We start from the raw sequence: 8,587 nt of genomic DNA on the forward strand, positions 1-8,587 counted from the left end.
GATAAAAGGTAAGTGGATTAAGCGTCAAGGATAGGATGGCACTTTTAACTTTAATGGCACAAACGACAGCATAGAATCTGCGGCATAGAATCATCTGTGGCATAGAATCAGGATATCAACCTTGTGTTGTTCTGTTTCAGAGATTCTGCAAACCATCATCCTGTAGAGCAGTTTTCCCCAAGCTGGTGCACTACAGATGTTTTGGACTACAACTTCCTGGATTCTTGACCATCAGCTTTGCTGACTGAGGTTGATAGCAGCTGAAGTCCACAAAATCTGGAGGGCAGCAAGTTGGGGAATGCTGATGTAGTTTAATGTTCCCATCTCTAATGAGAGTTTTAACCATGTTGAGGATCCGCTAGTTAGGCATTCCTGCTGACCAAGAGCTCCATCGCACCTACTTTTTTTCCCTGGTTTGCACCTGCGATTTTGACCTCCGTTTCAATAACGTGGCAACTGCTGGTCCTTTTATGATTGCCTCTGTTGTTTGCTCTCCCGCTATTGCACCTGCCCCACCCCACCCTGCCCCTTCTTTTCCCCCCTCCAGTTCATTGGTTCTTGTCAGTGATGGACGTGGTTGCCTTCCCCGCCTTGCTCTGGTTTTACTGATTCAGAGTTTAATCCGCGCTGTTTCTGCGGGCAATGAGGGTGCAGTTGGAGCAGCAAAAGTCCATTCATTTGACCGACAGATTCAGCAAGCTGGAGGAGAATTGCACTGCCCTCCTCTTTCGTCAGCAGGACCACCCCCAACAAAACCAACATAGCGCAAGGACAGCAATACACGGGGAAAGAAGGGCACTTTTATTTCATGTGGAGAAAATAAATCACACTTTCCCCACTCTAGAAAAAGACAAAAAGGGGAAGGGAAGAGGTGAGACAACTGCAGGACAGGGACAACATCCTATGAGTGTCGCAGGGCAAACTGATAAGCAAGGCAGGACCACAGTGCGATAAAACACTGGTGAAATGGAGCTCTAAGCCATCACTTCCCACTTCTTTTAGGCCATTGTCCTCCATCATCTGAGCCCGTTGCCCTCCATTCATCATTGCTAACATCTTCTTGCTCCCTTTACAATCCTCTGATGGGCCACCATTTGGGAATCAATGCTCAGAGCTAAAATGAGAGCCAGAAAGCCTTTTGTGCTGTGCTGGTCCAATATGAAACAGCATCATCTCATTAAAACTTCTCAGACTCCTCTTCCAGGAATCCATCCCAATTCTTGCCAGCTTAAAACAGAAAACCTCTTTCCAGGTTGCTTAGGCAGGCCAAACGTGCTTGCTTACCTTTTTCCAGGGCTGGATAATCAATAGTAGATGCAACAGCGAGAAAGAGGCTCTTATAGCAGCAATTGCTGTTCTTTCCCCTGCCCTGAATCAGCAAGTTCCCCTGCTACATCTCTCCTGCTACATCTCACACACACCCCGGCCCCAATTAAACAATTAATGGTTCTGGCAGTATCTCTGTCATCCATGACTTAATCTCAGCAACCAGTGTTGGGGGTTTCCAACATGTGCCATACATCTCACTCGACCGTGTCCACTTGGCCAGCTCTATCGTAGGGGAGTAGGAGCAATTTGCCAAAGGTCCTACAACTCCCAGCTCTTCACGCTGAGGGATCATCCAAACAAATTGTGCAAACTAGTCAGCTTCACACAGGTTCAGCTTGTTTCTAAATATTTATATATGCCCTGAAAAGCTCAAGGATAAGGGAGGCACTGCAGGGGTTCTGCAGGAATCAAAGAACCATAGACTTTTAGACTTGGAAGGTAATCTAGTCCAGGATTGGGGAGCCTTTTTTTCCCCCTTCCATTGGGGGCTGTCTGAGAAAGTCTGCATGTTGGGGATCACATGCCAGTGGTCAGTAGTTGGGCCAGATCCAACTTACACTCTTTCTCTCTTAAGATCATCCCTACCCCAGACTGTTATTCCACTCTCTTTCTCTATTAATAATCTGATAAGAGAAAGTGCAAAATCTCAACTCAAAATCATCATCACCACCTCTCTCTCTCTCTCTCTCTCTCTCTCTCACACACACACACACACACACACACACACACTGCCTTTTGAAAGTGTACATCCAGCCAAATCTGCATTTTCAGAGTTCTCAGCAATCACTGCCTGGGTGGAAAGAAGAGACCTCTGGCAGACTCTTGCTTTCAAGGCTAGATCCCACTCTGTGTGGCCTCCACTTCCTATTAGAAATGACTCCAGATTGAAGGGGTGGAGAGACTCCAAAGATGCCATCATTGACATGCACCCATGTACCACAGGTTCCCCACTTCTAATATAGTCGACCTTCTGCTCAATGCAGGAACCGCAATGCAGGGTGCAACCTCAGCATCCTTGAGAGATGGCCACCCAACCTCTGTTTCTAGTCCTCCAGTGAAGGAAAACCCACTGCTTCCCAAGACAGCCTGCTCCACTGTCAAGTTAAAACTATTGTATTTGCTTATGCTTTTGGTGAGGAGCAATGTGACCCCTGCTGCCAGTTCTATTGAATGGCATGTTTGAAGATGGATTGTTGGTCTTTAGCCGATCTGGATTTCACTGTGAACTGTTTTATTCTTGATTATAAGACACTTTGATAGCTAGAAAGACATGGTACAAATGTTTTAAATAAATATCAGAGCAGCTGGAGGTGACCGTTCTGATGCCAGGAAGGAAGGAAGGAAGGAAGGAAGGAAGGAAGGAAGGGAGGGAGGGAGGGAGGGAGAGCTTATTATCCATGCCAGTTTGGAAAACAGCCTGATTGACCGTAATGCAGGAGGCTGAAAGGGCATATAACAGCATGCATCAGAAATGCTCCAAAGAGCAATTCATGCAACCAAAGTGATGCTCTGTGGCATGTGGATTGAGGGGACCTATGTTGAAGTGACAAATGCCTGTTGAAGCAACTGCTTGATCACAATGAATAGGAGATGTGGGACACTTTCCTCTAAAGTTGCTTTCTGGTGCCCTTCAGATGTGTTGAACTGCAACTCCCATAATTCCCAGCTAGCATCTGAAGGGCACCAGGTTGGGGAAGGCAGCTATAAAGTAATGTAAGAAGATGGCACCAATAGGTAAACACAATGACAAAAACAGGGAAGTCCAAAGCCCTGCAAGCCCGGCAAGAGGAGGCTTGACAGGTATCAGGATCCTTCCCCAAACATTGGTTTGATGCCTGTCAAGCCTCCTCTTCTCCTGCAGGGGAATAATTTTCATACAAGGATAGATCTGCTCTTTGAGCAGGAAAACTCTTCAGCTCTTGAGGAAGAACTGTGTGTTGAAATGCCTAGAGAGCCTGACTTTCATAAACATTGGTTTTGCACCATTTTGGAATTTCCCCCCTTTCAGTCATTGTACAAATTCATATGACCTGACTTGCTAGAATGTGAGTAAGTGGGACAGCATTGCATTTTGATAGCAAGCTCAACTCCCTCTTTCGCCTCAAAGCTTACACAGGTGGCACAGGAGGAGCATTAACATTGTCAGGTGTGAGCCAAGTTGTGAGCTGGGGGTGCCGTGCACCTGCTTCGGTTCATGGTCAGCTCTAATAACAAACCCCTTCCCCAACATTTCAGGTGCCTGTTTGTTCATTTGCATTAACCCCAAATCTCTCGGCATTTGTGAACATCACCTTCGAGCAGCCCTTATCCAACTTGACACTCTCCAGATATTTTGGAGTTCAACTCCATCAGGAATTATGGAAGTTGTAGTCCAAAACATCTGAAGGGCAAGAGGTTGGGGAAGGCTGGGGTGGATTCTGTTAGTTGGCCTTCCTCACTCTTTCTGTAACCTGGGACAGTCACCCCCAACTTCCCCACTGACAGAATAGATGTACCCCAATGGATCAGTGATGGCTGATTTGGCCCCTGACTTGGATAGCTTTAAAAGGGGGATTAGACAAATTCATAGAAGGAGTTCAATGGCTACTAGTCCTGATGGTGATACACTACCTCTAGTATCTGAGGCAGTATTGCTTCTCAATACCAGTTGCTGGAGAACATGACCAGGACAGTGCTGCTGTGCTCATGTCCTACTTATTGGTTTCCCACAGACAGAGGGTTGGCTGCTGTGTGAACAAAATGCTGAACGAGATGGACCCTTGGTCTGATCCAGCATGGCTCTTCTTACGTTCTTATGTATCAGTATACTGCTGTTGCCTAGGTCTTCCGCTGTCATTGACACAGGGAAAGCCCAGCTTGGAGAAGGGCAGGAGGACTTCAAGCCTCAGCTGAGAAATGCCAATACTGAATTCACTTCCCAATTGCAACCTATATAGAGAAAAGCCCATTCAACATGCATCTGAACTTTAAGAGTTAGAGAGAGAGAGAGAGAGAGAGAGACCATGACCCTCTGAAAGAAAAGCCAAGGCTGGATTATCACCAAGATGAAACTGTGGCAGGCAGCTGTGCTTAGAAAAAATCAGGAGAAGCAAACATGGTAGCAAGCAATGATCTTCGCTGAACACCCCTGGCAGCAGGCAAGGCGCGCCGGGGGGGGGGGGATGTCCCTTTCAGGAGCTGTGCCAAGCTGTTGCCACCTCCAGCCTGCCTCTCCATAAACATGGGCATTGTGTGTTACGTCTGCTGCACTTTTCAAGACTTCACCCTGCTTGGCAAACAAGAGCTAATAAAACTCCTACCCCAAACCCCTTTACAAGGAGATTACACATCATTCTTTATTTATGCCTTTGTTTATTCCCTGCCCTATCCAACAGGCTCAGGACAAATTACAGCAAGGCTACCACCAGCAAGGAGTAGATGAATCACTGAGTCGAAAGGGTTCACACTCTCAGGAATGAAAACAGCAGGCTTGGAGAAACAGCAGAAGACTTTGTAATCATCTTGAATTAAGATCAACTAATTTCCAAGGATTAAAAAGATTAAGAAGATTAAGCTTCAGTGTAACGATGGGGATGCCAAGGTTTATACCAGCCTTCCCCTATTTGGCACCCTCCAGATGTGTCTGACTACAACTACTGTAACCCCCCAATAGCCATGCTGGATGGGGATGGTGGGAGTTGTAGTTAACACAATGGGAGGTCACCAGATTGGGGAAAGTTGATTTATGCCAACTTGCCTTACATGGCAAAAAGGGGGGGAGAGTTGGTACTCCTCTGGGTGGTCCTTGGGCACCCCCTGCTCCCCCCCCCTGTTGTTTTACTTTTCTTTGTCTGTGCTGCTTTTGTATGTGCAGATTCTGGGTTTCCAAAGCAGCGGCTGCCTCATGTTCAATGTGTCTGTACAACCGCCCATTATCAAAAGCATGACATGTATCTGCTATGTATGTAACAACAACAAAAACAGCCAACATTTTTGGCTTAAGCAGTTTAATCCCGCTCAGAACAAACTAGTGGTAAAGCACAGATACACACACACCGCAAGAAAACTAAAACAAAAAGCAGGGAGTCTGATTTTTCAAAGGAAGAATGAGATGCATTCATTGTGAGTTGTTGCTTATGATTTATCCACTTCCTCAGGAATTGGAAGGCCATTTGATGATCAAACACACTCCTTCTCTTCCCAGCCCCAACCGCTTCTTTTAGCGCCCACAACTCTCAGTCGACTTGGCCTATTTCCTGGTAGACTCTTACCAGAAATGACTTCTCCCCCGTGTCATACTGGGGAGCCTCCAACTGGCCAAGCCGGCCTTAAGCTCATACTCTCTTGGCCTGTAGAGTTGATGATGAGAAAGAGGGGGTGGCTGTAAGCAAAGTCCACTCACTGGCTTTCAAGGCTATGTGTTCCAACAGCCCTCTGGATGGGGATGCTGGTAGCTGTAGTGCAACAAATGCAGAGGGCCCGGGTTGGGGAGGGCTGGTTTAAGGGTTGGGGGGTGAAAAGTCAAGCAGTCAGTCCCCCACTCCCTGCTGTCTGAAACTAACATTTTGGGGAGGGTTTGGATGTTGCAAATGAGCAGCAAAGTAGTATACCATGCAATCGGCTACAGGGGAAGGATTTGTACATGTCATGAGCTTGTTTGCTCTGAGACCTCTGGAACTAGGGTGGGCCCTACCGTTAGGCAGAGTGAGGCAGCTGCCCCAGGCAGCGGATGCTGGGGTTCTAGGGAGTGACAGTAAGGGGCTGAAGGGCAGAGTTCTGTGATTCACACAGCCTGCCCAGTTCCCCTAAGTTGCGGTCATTAGAGTGCTGCCCCATTGCCAATGTCAAAATAAGATTCATCTGCCAGTCTGATCAGCTTCTGTATGTGGAAGGTGTGGGGTGGGATCTTGCCCTTTACCTCAGGCAGAAAAACACCCAGGGTCTGTCTGGAAGTCACAAACCTCCCCACGAAAGAGAAATACAAGTTCCCTGCTTTGTAAACCACAGGAGAAGAAACACCAAGGGGCTCCTTTGCATTGGAGGTGGGAGATGTGTGCAGCCCATCTCAGCTCCCCAAAGAGCTTGTCTTTATGACACTTGCTTCATTACATTCACATTGTACCATTTTGGCAGTTGATTTTAGATATACACCGAAAAATGTAGTGTGTAAAGTGGCCCTCCAAGGAAAACATTAGTTGGGCATCCTCTGGCACAGCTTGTTTGTAATATCCAAAGCGCCCCCCCCCCTTTGGACAGCACCTTCAGAATTCTTCCTGGTTCTGACCAGAACTTGGGGTAGATACACTGCCCCACTGACATCAGAGCCACCAGCCTCCACTGATTTGGGGGTGGGCACGTTGCGGACTTACCCTGGTTCAAAAGCCATGGTAATCCCCAGCACTGCACATGGCAGCCTTCTGGGACCCAGGGCCCTCCAGATCTCAGCATCCCCCAGCCAGCTTGGATAGGGGATTTGGGGAGTCAAAGTCCAACACATATGGAGGGCCTCAGATCCAGGAAAGCTGCCATAGGGCATGGGCCAAGGGTTTGGGGGAAACCTTTAAGGACATCCAACTATGACTCCTGTCAAACCAGAATGCTTTTATGCTTAGTCTCCCCTCCTGCTCTCCCCTTCCATTTTCCATGTCACAGCTCAAGCTCAAGCAGAAGGCAAAGAAATCAGTTGGGTGACAACAAGTTCAAAAGGATGAGGTTCAGCCCCGAATGCGGGTGTGGGCAGGTGTGAGGCAAACACAAGAGAGGGGTGAAGGGAGCTGGCAGCCTTCCAGAAGTTGTTGTACCTCAGCCCCCATCAGCCCCAGCCAGCATGGCCAATGGACATGGATGATGGGAAATGTAGTCCACAAACACCTGGAGGGACACAGGTCCCCCCTCCCAGCCCTGCTCTAGGGCAATGAGGCTTTCTGCCAGTACAGAAGTGCACGAAGTTTGGAAAGGTGCAGCCTGATGCAGACAGCTCATCTGCCTTTGCTAGTAAGTGTGTGTTAGTGGAAGCTGGTGTCTCCAATTTTGGTGGGGCTGTAAATCCAATCTGGGTTTCAGCCAGAACTAAAGGAGCTATCCAGGATACTGAATCCTGTCTCCTCCAATAGGTTGAGCACCTTGGATAGCTCCTTTAGGGTTCTGGCTGGTTCTGACTGAAACCCAGAATGGATTCACAGCCCCACCGCAATCGGAGCCAACAGCCATCACTGAGTGCAGTGATGCCTCCTAAGCCTGCGATTTCTATACAAAAGCAGACCAGCTCTCCCATCGCCAAACTCGGCTTCAGTGTATGTAAATCGGGGCGGGGGGGGGGTCTTTCCCCCTCTCTGGCTGACAAACTCACCCACCCCGCCGCCGCCGCCAGTCCTCCCCATCGCTGACCTTCGGCTGAGTCACCGTCTTCCCGGAGAGCCAGACACCCTGCCCTCTTGGCAGCTGGCTCCGGTGCTGATCAACCCGCCAGGCAGCCTGATTGCACCTTCGCCGCTTGGCAGGGGCCGCCGAACAGAATGTACCATATGGCCAAAAAAAGAAAGCGAAAAGCGAAAACACCCACCCACGGGGCCGGCCGGCCGGCCCTCCTCCTCCTCCTCACCCTCCCCTCACCCTCCCCAGCCTCTCCGGGGAGCCTCCCTCGGCTGGCCTCGGTGCCTGGGCTGAAGAGCGGCAGGAGCGCGCATCGCCCTCCGCGCTTGTGACAGCAGAAGGGCTCCCCCGTGCGCCCCCAGCCACCCAGCCACCCAGCGCCCCGATCCGAGGGGCTCTCGCGCCCAAGGAGCGACGCGGCAGGCGGCACTCACTCACCCTGCTGGGCTGCCTGCGCTTCACCCGCCATCGCCTCTTCTTCGGCTGGGGGAGGAGAAGATCCGCCGCCAGCGCCGGGCTGGGGAGCCCCCTCGGCGCGCTTCCCGCGAAGTTCCCTTCGCTGTCTTCGTCCAGGCAGCCCGAGTCCGCAGCGGCAGGGATCTCCCAGCCGCCGGCCACGCTCCCTCTCCGACGGGGCAGGCTGCTCCCCCCACCCTCCGCCTCCGCCTCCTCTAGGTTGCAGCTGGTACCGAGGAGGAAGCTGCCGGAGCTTCAGTTCACAATAGGAACGGCGCGCGGCGGCGGCGGGAGCAGCAGCATCCTGAACAAAGTGCCGATCCCCGGGGATGCCGACTGGGAGGGGCCGTCACGTGGGCCTGCTCGTTGCCCCTCCGGCACACGCCAGCCTTTTATGCTGCTGCTGCTGCTGCTGCTGCTGGGTGAGAGGGAGGGAGCGAGGAGGGTGCCA

At 50.4% G+C, this 8,587-nt stretch overlaps 1 protein-coding gene across 1 annotated transcript in view; it reads right to left on the bottom strand.

The window, feature by feature from the left end:
• The window catches only part of NAV1 (neuron navigator 1), a 327,863-nt gene extending 319,546 nt beyond the window's left edge, over positions 1 to 8,317 (bottom strand). The window contains exon 1 of the mRNA XM_063143867.1: positions 8,119 to 8,317. The gene's annotated coding sequence lies outside the window, so the exon portion shown is untranslated. The remainder of the gene's footprint in view (positions 1 to 8,118) is intronic.
• Positions 8,318 to 8,587: the final 270 nt, after the last annotated feature.

This window comes from Elgaria multicarinata, chromosome 1, assembly GCF_023053635.1.
Source record: "Elgaria multicarinata webbii isolate HBS135686 ecotype San Diego chromosome 1, rElgMul1.1.pri, whole genome shotgun sequence".
In the NCBI taxonomy this organism is placed as follows: Eukaryota; Metazoa; Chordata; class Lepidosauria; order Squamata; family Anguidae; genus Elgaria; species Elgaria multicarinata.